This window comes from Glycine max, chromosome 19 (genome assembly GCF_000004515.6).
Source record: "Glycine max cultivar Williams 82 chromosome 19, Glycine_max_v4.0, whole genome shotgun sequence".
In the NCBI taxonomy this organism is placed as follows: Eukaryota; Viridiplantae; Streptophyta; class Magnoliopsida; order Fabales; family Fabaceae; genus Glycine; species Glycine max.
This window is the reverse complement of record NC_038255.2, coordinates 27,942,393-27,968,216: the sequence shown is the minus strand read 5'-3', so window position 1 is coordinate 27,968,216 and position 25,824 is coordinate 27,942,393. Positions and strand designations below refer to the sequence as shown.

At 29.9% G+C, this 25,824-nt stretch overlaps 1 pseudogene; it reads right to left on the bottom strand.

The window, feature by feature from the left end:
* Positions 1–7,936: 7,936 nt before the first annotated feature.
* Positions 7,937–25,149, bottom strand: LOC100778500 (4-coumarate--CoA ligase-like 9; annotated as a pseudogene).
* Between the last annotated feature and the right edge of the window lie 675 nt (positions 25,150–25,824).

Here is a 25,824-nt window from a genome sequence, read left to right as displayed (position 1 = left end):
AGTTCTTAGCAAAATACTGAACAACAAGGCCTTACATAGAAGATTCATCAAAGGCTACATGTAGAGTATCATGGTTTAGAATGAAGTTATGCAGAGTCATCATTAGAATCATCAAGACCAATACTCTAAGTTTCAAAACATCATAATAGTTTAGAAAGACTTAGAATGCATCACTTAAACAAAATAACAAGATTGAAGTCTAAATAGTTCTTTACTTTGCCACAATCAAGGTGGGCCTTCAGAAAGGAAGGTCTAACTGCATCAAAAGATGCACAACTATTGAAAGATAAAGTTGTCTATGAAAAGCACTAATGAGAAACATCATATTGAAGGACTGAAGCAAGCAACTCAGTCTAACCATAGACAATAACACTGACACACCAGTAACTAGCTTTTACAAAAATCTCTATAAATTTGTCTAACTTTAGATTGCATGAAGTTGTAAAGAAGTGTTAAGAAGAGATGAAGTCACACTATATCGGAATGGAACATCAATCTGATCTTCATCAAGAGAATTCAATAAAACTAGGGCTTAGTTTTAGCAAACATTAGAATGACTATTCTAATGATTCTTTAGAAAGGAACCTTACAATGGTTTTGATAGCTATCACATCATGACAAATGGAAAGTGAACCTACTTGCTCCAAAAGTATGCAAACTGTGTTTAGCTCACTCCAACGGTTTGCTTAAAATCTTTTTAAGGCACTTTCTGAAGGCTATGAAAAGCCAATTTGAAGCATTCCATTTCTGCAACATCTTGAACAAATTCTCTGTGTGAGAAATTTGTGTCCTAACTTCAACCCTCTTTGCAAGAGTGAACCACTTTTGTATTGTGTCCAATAACTTATAATAATTTTAGTTAGAAGTGTGAAACCATATTCTCGAGTGGAATCCCTCTTGTGAAGAAAAGACTTGTTCTCTGTGTAGTAGAATCATAGACCTATTTTCTGTAAAACCCAAAAGTATCTGGTATGAGTGAAATATAGTGGTGTAGTTGATCTAGCAAAGGCTAGGTTTGAAGTCCAGTGGGGAATTGATAAGGTTGTGAAATCCAATGGTTGATGGTCTAGTTGTGTACTGATCATGTTAGTGGAAATCTCATCTTGAAGGGTGTAACTGAACATAGCCCAAGGTTGGGATGAACCAGTGTAAAAAATACATGTGCACTCTTCTTCCCTATCTTTTTTGTTTTGCTCTTGCTTAAATCTAAAATATAGTGTTAATTAAGAACATTAAATATGTTATTTTACATCTTAAACAACATAAAAAAATTGGCTTTGATCAAAAGGTTCTTATTAAATACTCATGTTTGAAACAAAAGTATTTATCTTAAAAAAAACTATGTTTTTTCCAAAACTATTGCATTTCCATTATGCGCAACTTGAATTTCTATTCTAAGTTCAAAACAGTTTTTTAAGTTGAACTAGTTCCTTCTGAATAATCACTAGAAATATTTTTGTTTTCAAAGGAACATAAACGTTTTCAAAGCCCCAATCCAATCCCCTAAATGGTATTTTTGTCACTTCACAACATACAAAGAGGTTATTAATTCCAACAGTCTTTCTTCTGGGCCAAATAATCGAACATAGAGAAAGTTCCATGTTTGAAGTTCCCAAATCAAATCTTGGCGAATGTGAGAGCAAGACTCTTCACCCTGACCTAGTAAAATTGCAATTTCCCTGTAACCATAATTTTCATTTGGTGTGATATCAACAATCCATTTTTTCTTCTTGTTGTCACGACCAACCTTGCAATCAAGCCACAGTTGGAGTTCCTAAACTATCAACCATCGTGTTCATTTCATCAACATGCTCCCACATCGAAGGTTCATGTTTGGTAGATTTCACAGATTTTGGTGCACCCTTTGTTTTTTATCTTTGTTGGAAGGGGACACATTGAAGTGTTATTCGAAAATAAAAAATTTCATGGACTTTAGTCTTTAATGTGATTTTACCGCACATGTCTAGTTGTGAAAATCTCTTAAACAATGCATCAATCTCATGAGTGAGAGTTAAGTCCCCAAAAGAGTTACCAATATCGTCTGAACTACGAATGGATAACATCTTCCAATGTGTATGAATGGACTTCAAGTAACTTTTAGTGTGCAGCCACAAGCAAAACTACCATTACCTACGGCGTCAACCTGTTGCAACTCATGGAAAATTATGTCTTGTGCTTCTCTTGATACAAAGCTGCATAACTTCTTATACACTAGGGTATTAAACCTGTGCTCAACCACATTTATGTTTTTCTTAAATGAAACCTTAATTGATGTATATTGCAAGACAAACATGTTATTCATTGCATCCCAACAACTACACAAATCTCTTATGCTATTACAAAGCAACCTCTTCAATCTTGCATGTGTGCCTTCAACCCTATTATGTAAAAAAAAGAAATGTAAAAAATAATTTTAATTTAAAAAATGAAATATAAAAAATAACCAATTTCAACGAATTTATGTATCTATTTTTTGTTGTTTCCAAGATGCATGACTCGGTCAGCCTATGCTTGTACAAACTTCTCCTTATAAGGCGTCAACCATGTATTTTGGGCATAGTTAATAAATACTTTATAACGTGTGCAACAATTTGTAAAGCTTTTCAAGCATCCATTATACAATTCTTCATCCAGAGGCTAGAACAATAGTCCCCAAGCATCCAAGACATTTTTCCACTCTTCAGCCTTATCCCATGAGGATTTTGCATTTTGCACTGACATTCTTTGTAATGTAGAACATACATAACAAGTTGGTTGAAGAAGGAAACACAATCTCCAATGCATTCATGAAAACAAGATCGCTATCACTGACAATAACCTAAGGCAACGCATTATCTTTCACAAACAATCCTTTGACCTTACTTAAAACCCATTCAAAATTATTCGTTCTCTCAGAACTTAAATAAGCAAAGGCAATAATGAAAGTTGTGTTTGTTGAAGTGATACAAACAATTTGTAATAGTGGAAGATGATATTTGTTTGTCTTTTAAGTTGTATCACAAATCAACACTGTTGGAAATAAATTCAGGAGTTTGAAGGAATCTGGATGTGCCCATAATATATCTCAAATGATATCTTCATTGTCTAGTTGTCTAAACTAGTAAACATATTTGTTGCATTCTATCAACTTCATCAGATGTTGTATTTCGATCTTGGGCCCCTTTGTTCGTGACAATATTTATGACATTCATTGTATATGATTTTGATTGTATTGACATTTGTCTGATCTTGATCTTTGATTGCCAACAAAATTTGACCAGGCTTCACCATGTTTTTGGTCAATTGGTTAACCAAAGTTTTTTCTTCACTACTTAAATGACTAGCATATGAATGACCAAACAATGTTGTCATCACTTTATGGTTATGAAAACCACATACTACTATAAATCTCCACCCTATGGTTCTCACAAACCTTCCTTTTAATTTAAAAATACACCCACATTTTTTGGTTCCAGCGGTCTTGCACACTAACTTGTCTTTGTACCTTTTGTACTTATTTTCCCCTTTTTTGCTACCCAATACAACATATGTTTTTTTACTTACTTCTGACTTTTGAATCATAAGCACAATCTTGTGCTCCTTTTCCATGCGTTGAGCCTAATTTAAGTCATCGTGTTCTTGAAAAACTTAAAAGAGTAAAAAAAGATATTTAGTGACAAAACACAAGGCTTCATAAATCACAGACATATAAAAGTCATGAAATATACCTCATTAGTCATGAAATAACTAGAAAAGTTGAGATAGTTAGGTTGTTGCATATCAATGTCATCATTATCATTTCCCAAACTAGTATCATTAGGCTATAGTCCATATAAAAGGTTGGGTTGGTAAAAGAAACCATGGCTTCCATCATCCATAGTTCCCCATCTAATTGGCATTGTAACCTCATTAGATATAAAATTTGTTAAGTCTGACTACATCCAAGTCACATTGGATTGTACCAAACAATTAAATCACTATGATTTTGATGTTAACAAAGTATAAATTTTATGTATTAACCTTTCATGCTTAAGCTACAGGTTCATATACATCTATGAGATATAAGAAAAAGAGCATGAACAAAAAAAATCTAGATGATAGGCAAAGTATTAGTCATTGGACGATACTACTTTAGTAACCAATCATGAAAAGACAAGTGCTTTAGCACTTGTCTCATAGTAGAAAAGCAATGGAGCAGTTACTCGATCCTCAAGTATTAAAAACAATCACAAGAAAGTAATGTCATAGGCTCAGTGAGAAACTCATGCCATAGTGCACAAAAGGGAAGATTTAAATTGTCTTATTTTGATATTCTTAATTCCTTTTGTCTTATGTTATTAATGTTTCTTTTGAATTGTATGCTGAAAGTCAGTTTTGAGTACTAGGCAACACTGATAGATTGTACTTCTCTGAAGATATCTTGCAAAAAGTGTTTGTGGTTCCCCCTCTCTCTACACAATAGCGGCCTCGTGTCAAACGCCAAAGCTATTAGACAATAACTAGTTGGGATCTCTCGACGGATCAAAGCTTTAAAGTCTATATAAAGCTTGAAGGTATTCATGTTAAGTGAGTCGAACAATAAGAGAATAATCTGAGACAAAACGAATAAGTGTTGTAATGTTGTCAGTTTTACCAGACAAAGGAAACTTGAGCAGATTGAGTGAATCTTAGTCTTGCTAAGTTAGCGAGTTTCATTGTATTCGAGCCTATTGTATAAACACTCTTTGAGTGATTGGAATACATTTTCTATCAAACATATATTGTTTGTGAAGCCAGGAGTGGCTTAGTGACAAAGAATACTTGGGTCTTAATCTTAGGGGCAGATAAGGGTAGTACCAGGAGAGGCCTAGAGAGTACTCATTGTAGCCAGAAGTGACATAGAAAATACTTGGTTGTAATCAAAGAATTGATTAGTGGAACCCTTCAAGGTTTGAAGGAGAACTGGACATAGCCCAAGAGTTATGGTGAACTAGTATAAAACCTTTGTGTTTTCTTTATTGTTGTAATATAACTAGTTATTTTCTATAAGGTATCTCTACACGACTGTATCCAAGCTTTCTAAATTGATTTTCTAAACACAACGTGATTTCGAATCCCTTGACGAAACCCATCATCCATTGATATTTGCTTGAGAAAAGATTTTGAAAGTTTTCGAAAGACTAAGTTTTTATCCATCACACTATTCACCCCCCCCTTCTGGTGTGTTTTAGGTAATTCAAAAGTATTCTAATCCATTGACCTACATCAAGACAAAAAAAATTATTGATAAGAAAAAATGTTTGCTACATAATTTGTAGCACATCAGAATCATGATTCTATTGTGTTACAATTTATGTAACATAACTGAACCATGATTCTATTGTGTTGCATAAATTGTAACATAGGGCAAATTTGCAACACAGCGGAATCGAAATCTCAGAAAATTGAAAAAAAATGAAATCACAATCCATTATACAAAATGCATAACAAAATCTTATGTTTCCAGAAGCAGAAAAAAATAACATGAGAAGGGGGGATATGTGAGGGAAGGAGGGAAGAGAGAGAAAGAACAAAGGAAGGAAGGAAGAGAGTGAAAGAGGAAACAATGAAGGAAAAAGGAAGAAAGGGGTGAGGTGGGTGCCAATATGGGAGAAAAGAGGGAAAAATGATATTTTGGTAGTTGTGCTTGCATGATAGGGACCAATATCAATTCTCTTAATATTTGAGCCATGGTTCGTAATACATTTGAACAAATTGAGCATTTGGTCTTAAACAATGGGAGTTTGAAATTTTTGTGTTTGTATTATAATTTTATCATGAGATATTTAATGATGGCATTGTTTGCTATTATATTAGCATTGTTAAGATATTTGTACCATTTCCTTTTAAAAAATGTTTGGATCATTTATTGGGATTATATATTTGTCTTATTCATGTGTTTTTATTTTTATTTTTATTTATAAAATATGAGTACAATATGTATCTTATCAAATACAATCTTTTGACATATTACTTAGATTATTGATATGTGTTTTGCCAATAACTAATATTTTAAATACAATAATTTCATAGTTTTAATAATTAATTAATGTTTGCATTTCCCGAGCGGATACATACATGAGTTGTTTAACTCTAAGTAACGTTGTTTAACTTTTTTTCCCATTGAAACAAATATCCTGAAGTTGTTTATACAAACATTGTTGCTTAACCAAATTTATAAATAAATAATATATTTGAAAACATTGTAGGACCCACAAAATTAAGTTAATCACTCACTTTAACAATCTTAACATTTGAGCAATTTTTTTTTTTGTAAAATACTTAAATCTATGTGGAATTGTAAGATTCACAAATTAAGATAAACAACACACTTAAATAATCAGGCATTGTATAAGTAGGTGCTCTAAGTGGTCATAGATTAACAATAATTAATTATTTATAATATTCTCCTTGAATTATAAATATATCCATTATGAAGATTCTTAATTTAACTATAGCATTTGACTAAATTGAAATATACAACAAATCACACTAGAAAGGGACTCAATATTGTGTTAGTTAAAATATGAGACATTTTTGCAATGGAAGATGTTATAATAACAGACAATGAAATACTTTAATAAGTTAATGAAGAACAATATAAATATTTTGTTTTATACTGGTTCACTCAACCTAAATTCCGTCAAATTCTCTTTTACCAACCAGTAAAGGATTCCACTAATCAGCCTTGATTACAACAAGTATTCTTTCGTGTCACTTCTAGCTTACAAGTATTCTCAAGGCCACTCATAGCACAACACTTAGACTCCTCCTGAATCTAAGAACATCTAAGTATTTCTTTGTCACTAAGTCACCCCTAAATCAAAGATTCTTTACGACACTCAAATAGTGGATTTATAATAAGGTTTATATCAATGACTACACTTTGTATACTACAAAGGATGAACTCTCTTAAGTTCAGTGTGTTTCTCAACAAGTTTTTTTCTTTTCTCTCGTTTCTTGTTTCACAACTTTTGTCTTTCTATGTACGTTCATCAATTTTCTTCAATCTTTGATGTTGTATTTATAGGTAGAGATGCTTGTAATCACGGAGAGTATCTTTGAAATTGAATGTTATGACTGTTGTGTAGATTGATCTTGTTTCCTGAATTAAGCGAATACTATGCATTTTTGTCTGATAGGATCAGGACTTTCCATATTTGTCATACATAACTCAATATGACTATTAAATATATAAAAGGAAATAAAAGATAGTTTCATAGATATGTTCCTTTTGAAACAGAATCTTATAAACTAGAATAAATAGATAATGCAAATAAAGTGTTTGTTGCATTTGTTGTTTGAATGGACTGGACGAGTACTTCATGCTTCCAGTAGACGAGATATCCAATAAAGGATAGGTCTCTCCTAGTGTTGTTTCCAGTCATTAAACTTGTTGACTTACATGCAACAAAATGATTAACATAAATTTATATTTTTGTTTTCATTAAAACCGCAAGAAATGTTTGGATCATTGAGTAATGGGTTGTGAAATATCTAACATAAGTAATGGATATTTATTACTAGGTTTTTTATGTGAATAGTCTACGTGGATTACATTGCTCAATTTGCTCTTTACTCATGGCTTGACTAAACTTTTATGTCATTAGATAATTCAGGATACACATTTGTCAAAATTCTAGCTATCAACAAAGAATAATTCTTTGTCATTCTTCTTTCAACAAAGTTAAATTAAGACCGTGGACATAAATTTAAATTTCTCTTCATGTCCACACATTTTAGAACCTTATGTAAAGAAATTATGTGATGAGACGTTACTATACTATGCATCATTTGCAAAAGCCCAAAATCTATTTTTCAAAAGAAATGTATTTACATATAAACTCTTAAATTGAACACACACACATTGCTCTTTTTTTTTTTTTTACATTTGGAGCAAAAGATTGAATCAAACACCACTTAAAATAATAATGAAGCATTACAGCCTAGAGAGGGCAAGTTTTAAGTCCTTCCTCAGTATCTTTCCCGCATCATTCTTGGGTATGGAATTAACAAATGCTACACGCCTTATTTTCTTGTAAGGTGAAACCTGCAACCAAGAAAAACATGCCAAATGATAATATTGATGTGTAGTTGCTAGCTCCATTCAACATTCAAACAAGAGGGGGAAATGCATCATTGTGGAGTAAAACTAAAAATCTAAAAGAACAAAAGAAATTAATTACGCACAAGGGAAATTAAAGCACCTGTTTGGCAACAAAATCAATAACCTTTGTTGTGTCAAGGAGACTTTGTGGTTGTCTTACCACAAACGCCATGGGCACCTGGCCTGCTACTTCATCAGGGTATCTGTTAATGACGTGTGAAGGTTATTCATTCTTTCTTAGATAACATATTAGTTAGCTAGTTTTCTTGCTTTCCTTTCGACATATATTAAAAAAAATAGAGTCTCCACAAATTTGATAATTATGGTTCATGCATAATTGGGAGAAAATAAATCATTCTTGGAGAATAATAAATTTGATAATACATGTTCTAATATCACATGTAAATCTTAAGGATTCCCTAGACTAACAATTATAGGAAATCAATAGGATCTTGAAATGTATGATTCTAACAAATAACTGATAAACAGTGCGAACCTTTCTCCACAATGAAACTTTTCTCTGATGTACTTTGATTCCTTTGAAGATGAGAGAAATAAAATTTTTCTTGCTTGACTATTCTTTTTGTCTTTCTATGTTCAATGATGGTTAGTGTTTAGAGATGACACTTTTCTGTCGAGAAGGGAACCTTATTTCATGTTAGTGGATATTGACTCCTTTATATAACCAGTACTCCCATCAAATCACTGTTATCTCTAAAAAAAATTCTATTTAACCCAATTATAATTTAGTTATTATTTATTTATTTATTAATTCTTATATATATATATATATATATATATATATATATATATATATATATATATATATATATATATATATATATATATATATATATATATATATATATATATATATATATATATATATATATATCACATGTGTCTCGCAAGAGACAATAATTCTAACAAGAATGACTTTTTGTTTAAAAAATGAGAGTAGTTTGTGAAGTGGCTTGTAAAACTTACAAAAAGGAAGGCAAAGACGAGAATTAGACGCATTTGTTTTTCTCACTTTAAAAACATTAAAATTTAACATAGTTGACATGTAAAATTTTAATTGATGTGACATAATATAAATTGATGGACAGGAAAAGAGACAAATTTGGGGACAAGTGATTTGAGTCCCGGATTGAATCGCTTCACGATAAGCGTGCTGCCACCTGAAAGTGCCATCATTTGCCTCAAAGCTCTTGATTTTTTAAAACTCTTTAATAGCATGCACAATAATGAGTAAGTTTTTCATATGTTAAAATTAATTTATACATAATTTAATTTATAAAAAAAATCTATAATTTTTTTAAAAGTTAATTTTTAACTTGTTATTTTTTTCTCACAAGTACTTATGGAGACTATTTTTTTAATATATGTCGAAAGGAAAGCAAGAAAACGAGCAAACTAATATGTCATCTAAGAAAGAATTAATAACCTTCACACGTCATTAACAGATACCCTGATGAAGTAGTAGGCCAGGTGCCCATGGCGTTTGTTGATGATATCTTGTGTGCAACTAATGATCTTGGTCTTCTTCATGAGACTAAGAAGTTTCTCTCTAGCAACTTTGAAATGAAAGATATGGGTGAGGCAAGCTTATGTGATAGGGATAGAAATACTCCAAAATAGATCGCGAGGATTGTTAGGCTTGTCTCAAAAAGCATATATCAATAAAGTACTAGAAAGATTCAGGATGGAAAAGTATTTAGCATCACCCGTTCCAATTCAAAAAGGAGACAAATTAAGTCTTGCACGATGTCTTAGAAATGATCTGGAATGAAAACAAATGGAAGCAATTTCATATGCATCATTTGTTGTTGCATCTACCATGGAAGTTGAATTTGTAGCATGTTTTGAGGCTACAATGCAGGCTAATTGGCTATGGAACTTTATTTCAGGGCTTGAAATTATCGATAGTATTTCTAAGCCGCTGAAAATGTATTGTGATAACTCCACAACAATATTTTTCTCTAAGAATAACAAGTACTCTAAGGGTGCTACACATATGGAATTGAAGTACTTTTCCGTGAAGGAAGAAGTTCAGAAACAAAGAGTATCAATAGAGCATATTAGCACAAACCTTATGATAGTTGACCATTGACAAAGGGATTACCGCCCAAGACATTTATAGAACATGTTGAAAGTATGAACATTGTTGTTATTGATGATCATTAAGTGTAATTTACCTTATGCATTTTATTAATACTTTGAGTTCATTTATGATATGTTTCTAATTACTTGTTCTCTATGTTTGCATTCATATTTCTATTAGAGTAATGTTAACAGGTTTTCACTTGAATAAAGACATTATGTTGGATCAATTATGTACTCCTAACTAATGGTCATATTAAGAAGACTAATTTGAAGTACATGGAGGGAATTATGTCGATTAAGTGATGTACAACCGTCATGATTCGAATTGGTTCCTATTCTTAATCATAAAATTATGTTGTACCAAATGTATAGAATGGTTCAGTCATTATGTTAGTTTAATCTTTTTATTTATTTAGTCCATAATGTTTGAAAATGTCACATGAACTAAGTAAGAGAATGTTAAAATTAATGTCTCATGTGAGAGACATGCGACTTATGTAAAGACTAATAAATAAATAAATAATTAAAGACTAAATTATAATTTGGTTAAATAAGAAAAGTTTCTAGAGATAATTCCTACTTGATAGAAATAGTGATTATAAAGGGATCAATACACACTAACGGGAAACAATGTCTCATTTATGATAGAAAAGTGTTTTCTCTAACCCCTAGTCATCACGAACATAGAAACAAAAAAATAGTTAAGGAAACAAAATCTTATTTTTCTTCTTTTCCAAGAAATCAAAGTACACCGAAAAAAAATTCACTATGAAAAACATACGCATTATTTATCTATTATTTATGAAAATCATATATTTCAAGATCTCATTACTTTCCTATAATTATTAATTTAGAGAATCCTTAAAATTTCTTGAGATTTATGATTCTTACTTCCTTTCAACTTCTACAACTCTCTCCTGTTGTGTCAATTGATTTATCTCACACTCATGAGCAATTTCCAAAATCAAAGAATATTGGACAAAGCAACACATCAACACAAATTTGTTGACCTCAAATGTGAGAAATTGCAGATTGGACTTAAGAATACACGAATCGCACTTGGTGCACGATAAAGGAAGGAGGTGTGACGAGGGATGATGAGGACTTGACCCACTTCCTACATATGATTAGATTAAATTAACTGCCCATTACAAATAATAAGTTTGTTTATGATAGCATATTAATATTCAGCAAACACAGGTTTTTAAAAATAAAAAAACATATTTATGTAAAATATATATTTTAAAAATTGAGCAAATTATATTTATGAAAATTATGTTTATTTTGAATATTTGTTATTTAATTTTGGAAGGAGGAGTTATTTTCCTTTTATGTTTATATGTTTTAAGTATTTTTTTTAAAAAAAATGTTGAGCAATTATATTTATGAAACTGGATCGTGTTTATTTTGTACATTTATTAATTGAACCTGTGCGTTTTAGCAAAAGATTTTTGTCTTGAACAGCCCGTTTATATAAAATTATTTCTGCATAGCCAAAAAATATTACAAAGAGTTTTGGTTGGTTAGGTGATTAGAATCTTACGGAATAACTGCAGCATCATTTATATCTGGATGAGATAGAAGCAACTCTTCTAGCTCCGCCGGAGCAACCTGAAATGTACAGTAATATTGTTTTCAAGGGGACAAATATAACAAATACCAATTAGGCAATTAATATTTGTAACACAAAATTTAGACATTTCTTTAAGTAAATTAGCTCGGATCGGTAAAAGATAAAACAATTAAAGGTTGATTTTTAAGTTTATCAACATTTATTATTAGTTTTTTAAAGTAAAAAAGGTCATGTTAATTAAAAGACCTCATATATTACTATTTTTTTTTAAGTAGATAAAATTTTTCTCAATTTTCACTTTAGCCTCATTTTATGTTGCATTGAACCCGATAATTCTTCCATCAAAATTGAAGTTTTACTTATGTCACTTACCTTAACATTTACTCTAATTCGGATCTTAAAGCAACATATAAGGAATTTCACCAACATGTTACAAAATTTTAATAATAGTAATAGGTTATTACCAGGTAGCCCTTGTATTTGATCAACTCTTTCAACCTATCTACAACATACAAGAAACCTTCATTATCGAAATAACAAAGGTCACCAGTCCTTAACCACCCATCCACCAAAGTTTCTGAAGTTGCTTTTGGGTCACCAGCATAACCTGATCTAACATCATCATCCATGCATTGTGTGTGACAACAAACAAATCATGTATTAATTCAATTTTACAAAACAAAAAATATAATATAATTGATGGAAACCCCAACAAAGGTCCTGCATTAAACTGTCATGTTTAATTAATTAATAATATTGTTAATTACCTTTCATAACATAAGGTCCTTTGATCCATAATTCTCCTTGTTCACCAGGAAACATGGCTTCCCCTGTTTCCGGGTTCACAATTTTGGCTTCTATACTTGGTATCAGTTTACCTGTTGCTCCCACCCGATTAGCCTCCTCCGGAGTGATTCGGGTAACCGCGGACTCAGTTAAACCGTATCCCTACATTATTTACATAATAATAATAATAATAATAATAATAATAATAATAATAATAATAATAATAATAATAATAATAATAATAATAATAATAATAATAATAATACAATTTTTTCCACTTTAATTTGATATGAGCACTGTTGATACCCGCCCTTACACACACACACGGTATATAAGAGTACGTTTAGCAAAAGAATCCACTTTAGATTTTTGAATTATTTTTTATGTATCCTATGATATTATATAGGATGAAAGAATTTTTATCATTTTTTGTTTTAGTGGTAAAACTCAATTTGAGTTCTTAAATTTTACTTATAAAAAAAAATAAAGTATATTTTTTTCTTCTCAAATAACAATAAAAAAAATAATATTTCATTTAAAAAATGAGTAATTGGAAATTCTTTCCCTAAAACTTAATCTCCAAGCATGAAGAACTCTTGAACAAAAATAGTAATAGATTTGATGGATATAAGTTCTTGAACTCAAGAACCCAACAAAAGAACTCCTATTAAAGATGCTCTAATAGACTTAAAAACACATTTGGTTCTTGTAATTTAATGCTTTTTTCATTTTAGTCCGTGCAAAATTTATTTTTTCGTTTTAGTCCTAGTAAAATATAATTTTTTTATTTTTTGTCCTTAAAATATTTTAGATAATTTTTTTTACCGTTGAAAGCGCTATCTAAAGCACCTTAAGGAAGAAAAACAAAACAAATACATTTTGCAAGGAATAAAACAAAAAAAAATATTTGTAGAGAAGAAAATGAAAAAAAGAAGTTAAATACATGAACAAAAATATATTTAAGTCTATATAATATACACACACATCATTTGAATAAAAAAGAAGAAAAAACATCATTTGTAAATTTTTTTATTAATTCTATCAATTGTTATCTTCATTCTTCTTTTTTTAGAACCAAATGATTACATGCAAATGATTAATGTGTCGAATTAAGGTTGAATCATTTGGATAGTATTCGAGTTTGATTCTTGACAAAACTAATGGTCTGACTTTACTTACCTCCCGACCGAATTCTAGATTAGGTAGGTTCCTTCTCCCAATGAATAGGATGGTTTAAGAGCATCTTTAACCACATATCTTGAACAAGGATTTTAAGCTCAAGATTTGGTCTTCAAGAGATCTTTCACTAAAGGGGAAGCCAAGATCTCCAACATGGAGAATGAGATCTTTTACAAGATCTCTAAAGATTTGCACATTTATCAAAATAAAATATTTCTTTTACTCTCTCTCTCCCTAACAACAAATGGTGGGAACCAATAAGAAGGTGATAAGTGCCAAATTTAAGTTATTTTTGGGATTAAATTGTTAGCACTTATCTTTTGATTGTAATAGTTTTCTTATAAACTACCCTTACATCTTGTTGTTTATATATATTGTACATATACTAATGTTGTTGTTTAAATATGAAAGATTCATCCATGATTTTGTAGGTTCTGATGGTTGTTTGTTAAATCCAGAAACAAAGCCAAAAGGAAGGACAAAATGGTCTTTTCACAAAGATTTTTGACCCCAAATTCGCCTAGACTAGCAGCTAGCTCGTCTGGGCTAAATATCCTACTTCATCTCTAAGCAAGCAACTCGCATGGGCGAATTTGTCTGCTCTCCTAGGCTGTTTTCTATAAATAGTCATGCATGTTGAAGGGAGAAAATATCTAGCAGAGTCTTTAGTAGAGAGAAAAACGAGAGAGAGAGAGCCAGGAAAAAGAAGGAGAAAAGGAAAAGTGGAGCCGAGGCACTGTAGAGTGTTGACCGTGGATCACTTCCTTCGTCATTTCTCTTGTTAGTCTTGTGCTCTGTGCAATGATGGTTAGTTTTTCTTAAGGATTGGATGTAATTTTTGTACCCTTATGTTTCCCTTATGATATTATACATGTATAAATATTTTCTACCCATTATTGGTAATTTCATTTTACTCGTAATGCTTGATTTTATTTGATCACTAGTGTCATGAAATTGGATTTTAAGTGAGATTGGAAATTAATCTTAGAATTTGAACTAAAAGATTTTACTCTTTACGTTACATTGCTAGAAATAGAGCATAACGTTTTGATTGGAAAAAGCACGAGAATACAATTGTAATGTTGGAGTATTTACTGTATATGTGAGGGATCGATATTTAGTAAATATTCTTAGGTTCCAAGTATGAGGGATCGACTTGGGATAACTTAATGTGTGCATCAGTAATGTTGAAAAATGATTCTTAGATGTTTATCTTATTAGGATACTAAGGGTATGAACGATGAAATCCAATCCTATATTTTCTTGAATTAATTTTAAGTTGTTATTATTATTTTCGTAATTTACGTATTTCCGACGCATTGAATTTAGTTATTTTCGTATTTCCGTTATTCCCGTAATTCCATTATTTTCACTATTCTTTTACTTTAAGTTGTCTTTAGCTAATCAAACCAAAACCAATGACATTTGATTAAATTTATACATAAACTATTTGAACTGATAACCTTTATTCTAATGAATTAAGTAAACTCAAGTCTTTGTGGAGATGAACTCTTTTATAAATGTAAAACCTACAACAATTGATATGCTTGCCAAAAGTCCTAACATAAGGAGAAGAAAAAACAAAACATGAAGAGAAAAGAAAAGGGAAAGAAGAAATAAAACATGTAGGTCGTGGTGGCACTGAGGTAGGAGTGATGGCCCTTACCAGCATTGAGCTGTGTGCGACATCACCAAGGGAAGTGCAGTAGTGGTCCTGAGATGTGCAAAGAAGAGAAAAGAAAATGGGGGCTCGTGGTGGTTGGGGATGGAGGAAGGGGAAGGGGTCGTGGTAGTTAAGGGCGAAGGAAGAGGGGAAGGGAGGGCCAAAGGGGAAGAGGAAGGAACATAGGGGAAAAGAGGGGCAGAGAGAAAGAGGAAAGGGCATTGGTGTTGGGAAAAAAATAAGGGTGAAGGTGAAAAGAAAAAAAATATTTAATTTAATAAATATTTAAATAAAATATTTAAAAGTGAGATTCATGTGTAACCTATTAAAAGTTATCTAAGATTTCAAAATAAGATCTACCACTAAAGGAAAAAATGAGAGAAATTTTGAAAGATCTTTAATCTTACCTGTGATACTATAGGATTCAAAAAAAAAAAAAATAGTCTAAGATCCTAATTTGAGATCTCCCACTAAAAATGCTCTAAGGAAAAAAAAAATAGTAAGATTTTTTCATACTATTCTCTCTTTTTATTTTTGTTTTTCATCTCATCTCATGAACACCCTTTGTGTGAGAAAACAACTTTTACACATACCTCACTGTAGTTGCTCGATTTCGGAATAATTAAATCGTACTAGAAAAACACTACTTTTTTATTCTTCATATTTATCAATAATTCTATTTTTTTTTGCTATTATGACTTACGTAGTCAAACCTGAATGATCACGATGTTGGGGAACGTAGCTTTGAAATCTCAAGCAGTTTCCTTTCCCAGAGGAGCCCCACTACATGCTATTCCTACCAACGACCTCAAATCATACCCGTCGATGACGCCGTCTTTTGTTAATCACCACTAGCGTGAGGACCACCGCGAGGTTAGTCACTAGGAACCTCTCCACGACGCTCAGAATCCCCTTCAAACTGAACCTTTCCATAGCCACCACCGTGTCTGACATAACCATAGCCCTCAAAACTAACAAGCACCCTTATACGTGAAAAAACGACAACGTAATGAGAAACACAACCAAACGATCACTTGGTTGTAAAATTTAAATTAATACTCCAAAACAATAAGTTATGACTTCTGAAAGTGATATAACATATGTTACGACTTTTTTTTTTTTTACATTGAAGTTGTAAAAGTTTTATCGGTTTCATTTTTTATTTTTTTATATGACTTAAAGTCGTAAGAGTTTTTTTCATATGACTTTAAAGTTATAATTTTTTATTTTTTAATTGAAGTCATAAATTATTTTACGAATTTAATTTTTTATGTAATGTATTTTTTTAAATTATAAATAATTTTTTATTCTGATTATTTTATGAATTAATATATATATATATATATATATATATATATATATATATATATATATTTAGTTTTATATAATATTTTTTATATTTTTTTTATTAATATTAAACATTATTATTTGTTTTTGTAAATTATGAGTTATTAATACTATTTGATAAATTATAAGTTGATATTATTTGTTAATATTAATAACAAAATATTTTAATATTTTTGCTAAATAAATATGTATTACATTTTAATATTTTTATTTAAATTTAAATCTTTTATATTATTTTTTAATTTACAAAATAAATAATAATCTTTAGCATTAGTAAAAATATAGAAAATATATTAAATAAAACAATATAAAAAATAAAATAAAATCATATAAAAATATAGAAAAAAATTAAATAAAATTAAAAAAAGAAAAATAAAGCATACATTAATTTATTAAATAATTAAATAAAAAATAGTTTACGATTTTTAAAAAATACGTATAAAAATATTGAAGTAGTAAAATAATTTACGATTTTAATAAAAAAAATTCATTTTACAACTTTAAAGTTGTGAAAATAAAACTCCTACGACTTTATAGACATATTTAAAAAATAAATAAAAGATTAAATTCATAAAATTTTTAACGACTTCAATGTAAAATAAAAAATCCTAATAGATGATTTCAAAGTGGTAACATTTGTTATTACTTATGTTTTTCGGAGTATTAATTTAAACTTTTGGCCGAGGAACACCACAGGCTCCTTCCTCTTCGCGCGAACGGCGTTGTAACGCCATTTAGTTACGGTGCGTGAGCATCACACCCTTCACCGTCCCCGTGGTTCCCGAGAAGTAAAGAATCACTGCCACGTCAGACTGATTCACTCCTGCTAGGGAAACGAGTGGACTCGGAGGATGTATCTGAATCTGAGTCTTCGTGAGCGAGTCGAACTCGGGCGAGTCAAGGACCACGATTCTAACATGAAAGTCATGTGTGTTTTCAACGAATGAAGTTACTGCAAAGATGATTGATGGATCGCTTATGTTGAAGAGGTGCGTGAGCTCGAAGCGCGTGGAGAGAGGGTTCGCCAGGGAGAGGATCACGCCGAGAGAAAGGAGTGGGAAGTAGAGGATCAGAATTTGGATTAGGTTTGAGGAGAGAACGCGCACAGTATCGCCTTTGGAGAGTTTAACGACGGTGGTGAGGTTGGTGGCTAGGGTTTCGACGCGGTGGATGATCTCGTTGTAGGAAAGGCAGTGGCCGGTGGTGGCATCGATAATGGCGGTGATCAAGTCCGACTGCAGCGAGTTAAGACGGAGGGAGAGGGCTTAGGTTGCGGCGGAGACAGTGGCGTTCGGAGGAATGGTGGCTTGAGGCTGTGAAAGGTTCTAGAAGCGCGGTTGAAACCGCTTTTTGGGTCTATATGGGGTGAGCAGTGAGCTTATTCTTGTTCTCTTATTCATGTGTAAGCGAGTGCTTAATTTGATTGATGAAAGTATTTCTTGTAACCAAAGTGTCATGTTCATCTATGCTATCACTATTATCTTATTAATTGTTGTCTAAGTACCATAAGTATACGAATCAATCTATTCAAGTTGTATAGACTCACTGTAGACACGACGATAAATTTTTTTCTCAGACTGGTTAAGCTAGATTATGATCTTATTAAAATGATTATAAAACTCATAGTAAAAGGATGCAATGAGAAAAGGGTGTATTAAAAAGGAGAAATATTAGAGAGCATTATTGTTCCTGTCCGCGAGTGATAAGGATAGACATTAGAATATTAGACTTGGACATTACCGAAGAATACTAGATGTGGGATGTTTAAAATGTTTAAATATATTTTTTCTTGTAATTTAATGTTTTTATTTTTATTTATGTAAAATAATTTATTTTAATCTTTTGTAAAAATGTGTTTGTTTTGTTTTTTTATTTTAAAAATATTTTAAATAACACTTTGAATAATAAAAAAAATATTTTGAACAGTAAAAAAATATTATCTAAGATATTTTAAAGACTAAAAATAAAATAAACATACTTTAAAGAAACTAAAATAAAAAAAATCAAAAACAAAAATTAAAAAAATATTAAATTAAAAAAACTAAAAATATATTTAAACTTATTTAAAAATGAAAGGTTAGGTAGACAGGTGAAAAGGGAGAAATATTTTGTTGCCATGAAAACTATTTGTAACACTTTAGTTGGTAAGTGTTTGAATCCATACTCATTTGTTTAATGATCTGTTTTGCTCCTGGAATTTGTTGCCTTGAATGTAAGGAATTCCATTTTACGATTTTCCATTATATATCACGGTGTTTTGTTTGGCGACCATTTTAGATTCTGTTTTTATTACAATGGACCACTTGATAGTTCCTCTCATTTGTGATGATTTGTCAGTTTTATACGACAGAGTGATTAACTACTACTGTACTAACTACTTATAAGATACTGTATGTGTAACGCTTATTTTGTTCAGGTTTATCTCGTCTTCAGAAAATTGAATTTTAGACATTACTTTATTTTGACAGGTTCAAGCTCATATTTGGGGTCACGGACTTTATAGGAATAATGATACTCATATCTAAAATATCAAAACAAGAGTACAGTATATATCTCAATGTCTTACGTACAACTCATTTCTACTTATTTTGTCTCCTTAATTAACTTTCGATATAGGTATATGCAATCATTTATAGTTGATCATTTAGGCAAAAGTATGAGAAGGAGGTAATTTTTTTTTTTTTCATTTACCGTTTGGGAATAAATTTCAAATTAATACCCTAATGGAAATAAGTTGTAAAAGATATATGAGTTCTAAATTAAAAGTTAAAACATATGTTACAATTTTAATTTTTTTTAATTACAACTTTAAAGTTATAAAAGTTTTTTTTTTTATAATTTTAAAGTCTTAAAGTATAATTTTTTAAAGTTTTTTTATTGAAGCCGTAAATGAATTTATGACTTCAAATTTTTTATGTTAATTTTTTTTAAAAAAATTGTAAATAATTTTTTAATCTAATTATTTGATAAATAAATGTATTTTTTACCTTTTTAGTTTTATTTAATATTTTTATATGATTTTCTTTAACATTTTTATATTTTTGTATATTGTTTTATTTAATATATTTTCTATATTATTTTAACTAATGTTAAGCATTATTATTTGTTTTGTATATTAAAAAGGTAATGCAAAAGAGTTAAATTTAAATAAAAATATTTAATATTTAATATTTTTGTTAAACAAACATCTAATACATTTTAATATTTTTATTTAAATTTAAGTATTTTGTATTATTTTTTTAATTTATAAAAAAAATAATCTTTAACATTAGTAAAAAAATATAAATAAAACAATATAAAAAAATATAGATAATATTAAACAAAGTCATATAAAAAATATAGAAGATATTAAATATAAAAAATATACTAAATAAAATAGTATACCAAAAATTAAGAAAATATTAAATAAAACCAAATGAAGAAATATAAAAAATATTAAATATAGAAAATATATTAAATAAAAATAAAAAAAAGTAAAAATACATTTATTTATTAAATAATTAAATTAAAAATTATTTACAATTTTTTAAAAAAATAAACGCAAAAAAATATTTGAAGTCTAAATTCATTTACAGATTCAATAAAAAAATTAAAAAAAATATATTTTAGAACTTTGAAATCGTAAAAGACAATTCTTACAATTTTAAAGTCATAATTAAAAAAAATTAAAGTCGTCAAATATTTTATTGCCTTCAATAAAAAAAATCATAATAAATAGTATAACTTTATTTGAGAAATTCTTAACATTCATTATGACTTATCCCATCATAATATTAATCTAAAATTTATCCTATAAATTAAAAAAATTACCCCGTTCTAGTACTTTTGCCTATCGTTTAATACTAGACAACCAGTCCCTCTAACATTAATTCATGTGCCTTTGGTACCATAACAGACCTCTGATGTGCAACCCCCAGTATTCAAGATAACAATGCTTACGCTTTGTTGAATTTAATGCTAAGATGTGAATAGTGATATTCGGAGTATTATTTACAATCCCTTTTCAATTTGTTGTACACTTACGTAAACGTCAAGTGTTTGTTTATTTTCTTGTTTTGTTTATATCAAACAAATGTTATATTTAATTGTACTTTTGCCGAGCCTTCTATTTTCTCATGGCCAGCATCAACCACCTACTTTGCTGATCGATTGATATATTTGTGTCCTCTAGCAGATTGACAATTTTTGGAAAATAATTCTTAAACACCCAAAGGTGCAAGACACCGACACCTTGAGAGAATGAGTTTGGTAGAATGAAAAAAAAAAGGAAAGAAAAATAAATAAAAAATATATGTTCGAATTAAAGTAAAGTAGTGAAAGTATGCTATTCATATTAATTTTTTAAAATTTTTCTTCCTTTTCATCTTATTTCTTTTCTATCAAATTCATCCTCGTAATAATAGGAAAAAAAGGAGATATAAGTGATTGATAAAATTAATTATATGATGTAAAAACAAAAATTTAATGTTAGAATGCAAAATGGTCTATCCAAGGAATATGTAAAAGAATGTACCTTGGATGTTTTGAACCATATCATATGATGTTAATGAGGTGAAGGTAAGTAAATGAAGAGATTAGAGATCTAAAGCTAATCAAAATAAGATAAAAGAAATTAAGGAATAAAATTGAAAGTTAAATTATAAGGAGATTAAAATTAAAAAATAATCATTTATAGGGATTAAAATTAAAATATCATTTTTTTTCTGATGAAAAAATGTTTAGAGGAATACAAATAACACTTGATATGTCACAAATTCATGCAACTGTCACATGACATCCAGACATTTGCGCATACAATTGACATAGGTCACATGGACCACACATCACAGAAAGGCATCCATGAGTGCAATATCAACTTGTACCTCCATTAAACACCTCAACACTTGATGACTTCAATTTATTTTAGGAATTACAATCGTTAAAGACAAATAAATGAGGGACTACAGCTTAGTTTTTTTTTTTTTTTTTTTTACTTTTAGCGTTCTCGCGGTTTGCTTAATTGCTTCACTGTTGTGTTCTACAAAATGAAAGAGAGAGAGAGACAAAGAAAGGAAGAGGAGGGAGTATTTGAAGTTGGAGGCGTCGGTGCAACAGTCCGATGGACATGAGTTCCAACATCAAGAAAGAGACGAGGATAGAGGCAAAACAAAAGAGTAAAAAAAAAGTTAATTAAATAATTAATAAATTTAAGGGATATAAACTAGTTTTGACACCTAGATCTCAAGCTTATTTATTGTAGTTATACTTACAATATTAAAATTTTATTTTTCTTTTTATTTTCTACTAAATGCATTGATAACTGATTTGTATAAATCACTTTTGAAGTGAATAGACATGAGCTTTTGTTGGTTGAATTTTATCATTAATGCATGAGAATTGTTTATGTTAGGATTCTTTCTTAAATCAATTGATCTTATCAAGAATTATTCAATTTTTAGTACGATCCTCATTGACGAATCCAAGATCCTAAGTCAGTGGGTATAAATCATAAAAAATAAAATCAATAGGTTCAATTATATAAATATAAATAAAATAAAATATAAAAATATAAGATTTTATTTACAAATTTGATGAATTTTAAAAAATGAGGGGATGCAAGTGTACACCCTCACAGCCATGTAGGTCCGCCACTGACGATCCTCAAGGTTTATCAAACATCATTGTTTGTGATATCTATCTTATTTTTCCTTTCATATTTTTTATTTTCTTGTTTAATTTTCGTATTGTTAATTCTATAATTATGTTCAAATTTTTTATTTGTATATCTCTCTTTATACTTATCCTTTTTCGGTGTTTCTTGTGCCTAAATTATGTTTGAGAACATCTTTTTTTACCTTGTTTTGGAACCATTCCAATCCGAGTTTTATAGGGTAAGATACGTATAAAATTTAACGATACGTTTATGGTTTAATTGATGTGCAAATTCCAATTAACCTAGATCCAACCTAGAATTGGTCCAAATTGAAGCAAGGTCGGAGATTTGCATCACTCAGCTTCCTTAAATAAACAGCTCACACTTTACCCAAATAGATTGGAAGATTAGATCTATTTATCTTCCATTAAAAAAGGAGTTTATCTTTACAAAAACAGATTGGAAAATAGACAGCATTTTTTTTATGGAAGATTAGAGTTAGATAGCTAAAACTTTAGCCTCTTCGGCTTTTTATTTTATGTTAAAAGGCAAAGACTGGACTAAGGAGGTCTCATATCAGTTGACTAATATGATGTGGTCTAATTAAGTTGGTTGAATAAATAAAGATGAGTAAGGGATATATGAGTTGTTGTAAATTTTCTAAGATCTTTAATTCTCATGGATAAACTGCTTGAGCACCACTTTTTATATTATTATTAAAAAATCATCTTAAATGATGATGTAGCCATAGCTCGAAAAAACCTATCTCTAGCTGGATGATATTTTTGGTATAATTTAAAAAGAAAAAATTAATGTTTTGACAAAAGAAAAAGAGAGAATTTGAAATAGTCATTGATGATTCATTTGGATAGTGTAAAATTTAAAGGTCAAAGGATCTAATTTGGAGTATAAAAGAAGTTAGAAGACTAATTCAAAATCTAAATTAAAAATAGAAGATAAAAAATGCTATTTTTCTCCTATTATATTATTTTCTATTTTTTAAAGGACCTATTATGTTATTTTCTTAATTACTACTTTTTATTTCTATTCTCTTTATTTGCACCATGTACACCTCAAGCATATTAAATGTCGATTATTTACATTAAAAAAATTACAATGAAATACAGGTAGTGTGCCTAAAATAAATAATAAATATATTGAACAAGTCATTTTTATTATTATTAACTAATAAAAATTGATGAATAAATTACATTAATCATCCTTTAAAAGTTTCATAAAATTACACAAATCCTCTCTATTTTTTTTAATATTTACACCAATCTTTTTTAGAAGGAAGCATGCATAATGTTTTTCAAACAGTTTAAGGAGAGTTAGTCTAATGTATAAAAGGGATGTGAATAAATATTTTTTCAAGGGTCTTCTTAATCAATGTCATTAGAATATTATTAAGGAATTAAAAAGAAAAAATATTTATTATGTAAATTATAAGAAAATATATAAAAAAAGTTATGAATAATACTCAATATAATTTTTATCACAATAAATTTTTTTCTTGTTAATTTCTTAACCCATACCCAAGAACAATTGGTGTAATTTCACGAAATTTCAATGTTACACAGAATAATTTACTTAAAATTGCTATGGATGACAATTTCTTTGATCTTTTATAATATTTTTTTATTTACTTACGATAAAAAAATTATATATAAAATATATGTATTTTTTACTCAAGACAAACTTAATTAATCATGCCAAGTATAAGACCACCCGAGAAGACCACCCGACAACTTTTAAATTGTCATTAAGTCCACAATTAATATATAATAAATTAATTATTTTATATAATAAATATCTCAAAATTCCTATTTTTATTTATTCTTATTTTTTATGACAGAAATTCATATTAATATTTTTTATTAATTAACCGTTTAAACTTTTTTTTTTATCTATAAGTGTATGAGTAATAGACTTTTTTTTAAGAAAAATAATTGCCTTAGTTATCCTCATTTCCTTTCACAAACAGCAGGTAATAATGAATGCATTTGCATACTCATAAGATTTAATAGTAAATTTTACCACTTTATTGTTTTACAAATTTTATTATTTAAGTTTTATTTTTACAAATTTTATCATTTAAATTTTATTTTTAATTTTTTTCGCATTTTATCGCTCAAGATTTTAATTTTTCCATATTTTATCATAACGGATAAAAGATAAATGATTTTAATTTTTGACATCAATTATAATTATAACTTATGTAAAAAATAACCTTATACATAAGTTATAAGCATAATTGATATAAAAGTCTAAAAAATAATTTTTTACATAAATTTAAATAATAAAATTTGATAAATATTAAAAGTTAGATGATGAAATTTTAAAAAAAGAATTAAGTAATAAAATTTATAAAATTATAAAAGTTGAGTGATAAAGGGTATAAAAATAGAATTTAAATGATAAAATTTACAAAATAAAAAATGTTTGACAGTAAAATTTAATTAAGCCTATTCATAATAAATAATTCTTTTAAGAATGTTTTATTATGTGGTTTAGGAAAGTAAACCAACCTGGATGACGAGGACATTGGGCAACACAGCTTTGAAAGCCTCTTGGGTTTCCTTCCTCAGCCGAGACCCACCGCAAATGATCGCTTCCAGCGACGTCAAATCGTACCCATCGGTGACATGGTCTTTCGTGACAGCCACCACCAGCGCCGGCACCACTGTAACGTGTGTCACCCGGAACCTCTCCACAGTGCCCAGCATCGCCTTCAAGCTGAACCTCTCCATGACCACCATTGTTAGGGTCCTGGACGTGGGAAGGGGATGGGGAGAGAGAGACAAGAACATAGTGGCACTCACACCCTTATTCGAGGAAGGGGAAACTCCTTTATTAGTGACTAAAGTGTACTTACATGCCTGTTATTACACATATTTCAGTATTTATAGCCATGCTACGTAACTGCATAACAAATTCTATTAGGCCTAACAAATTCGAGCACGTGTTGAAATGAATGACTCGTGCGTGCCCTAACGGTCCTGGTTGCACTCGAGGCCTTCATGGTGGTCCATGCACGTTATCAACGTGATAGTCTTTCAAGTGTATTGGTGCTGACTTGACTCGAGCTGGTCTGAGTCTGGTGGGTGTGGGCCGTGCCTAGGCTGAGTTACTAACAATACCTCCCTCTCCCAAATTCACCTTGTCCTCAAGGTGGTAAGCCTCGCAAAGGGAAAGCCACGGTTCCCATGAGGTGTCCTCCGGTGGCTCTCCGACCCACTACGTGAGCACCAGCTGGGTTGGGGGATCTATGGAGTCATCCATTTTTGTATCGAGGAAGCATAGTGGTCGTCGTAAGGGTTGCTGAGTAAGAGTTCCCAAGGGCCAAGTATCTGTGGAAAGAGGCTGGGGTCTGTGATGAGCACAAAGAAGAGAACAGTGGAAAACGGGGTGAACCTAAGAGTCAGGTGGAAGAC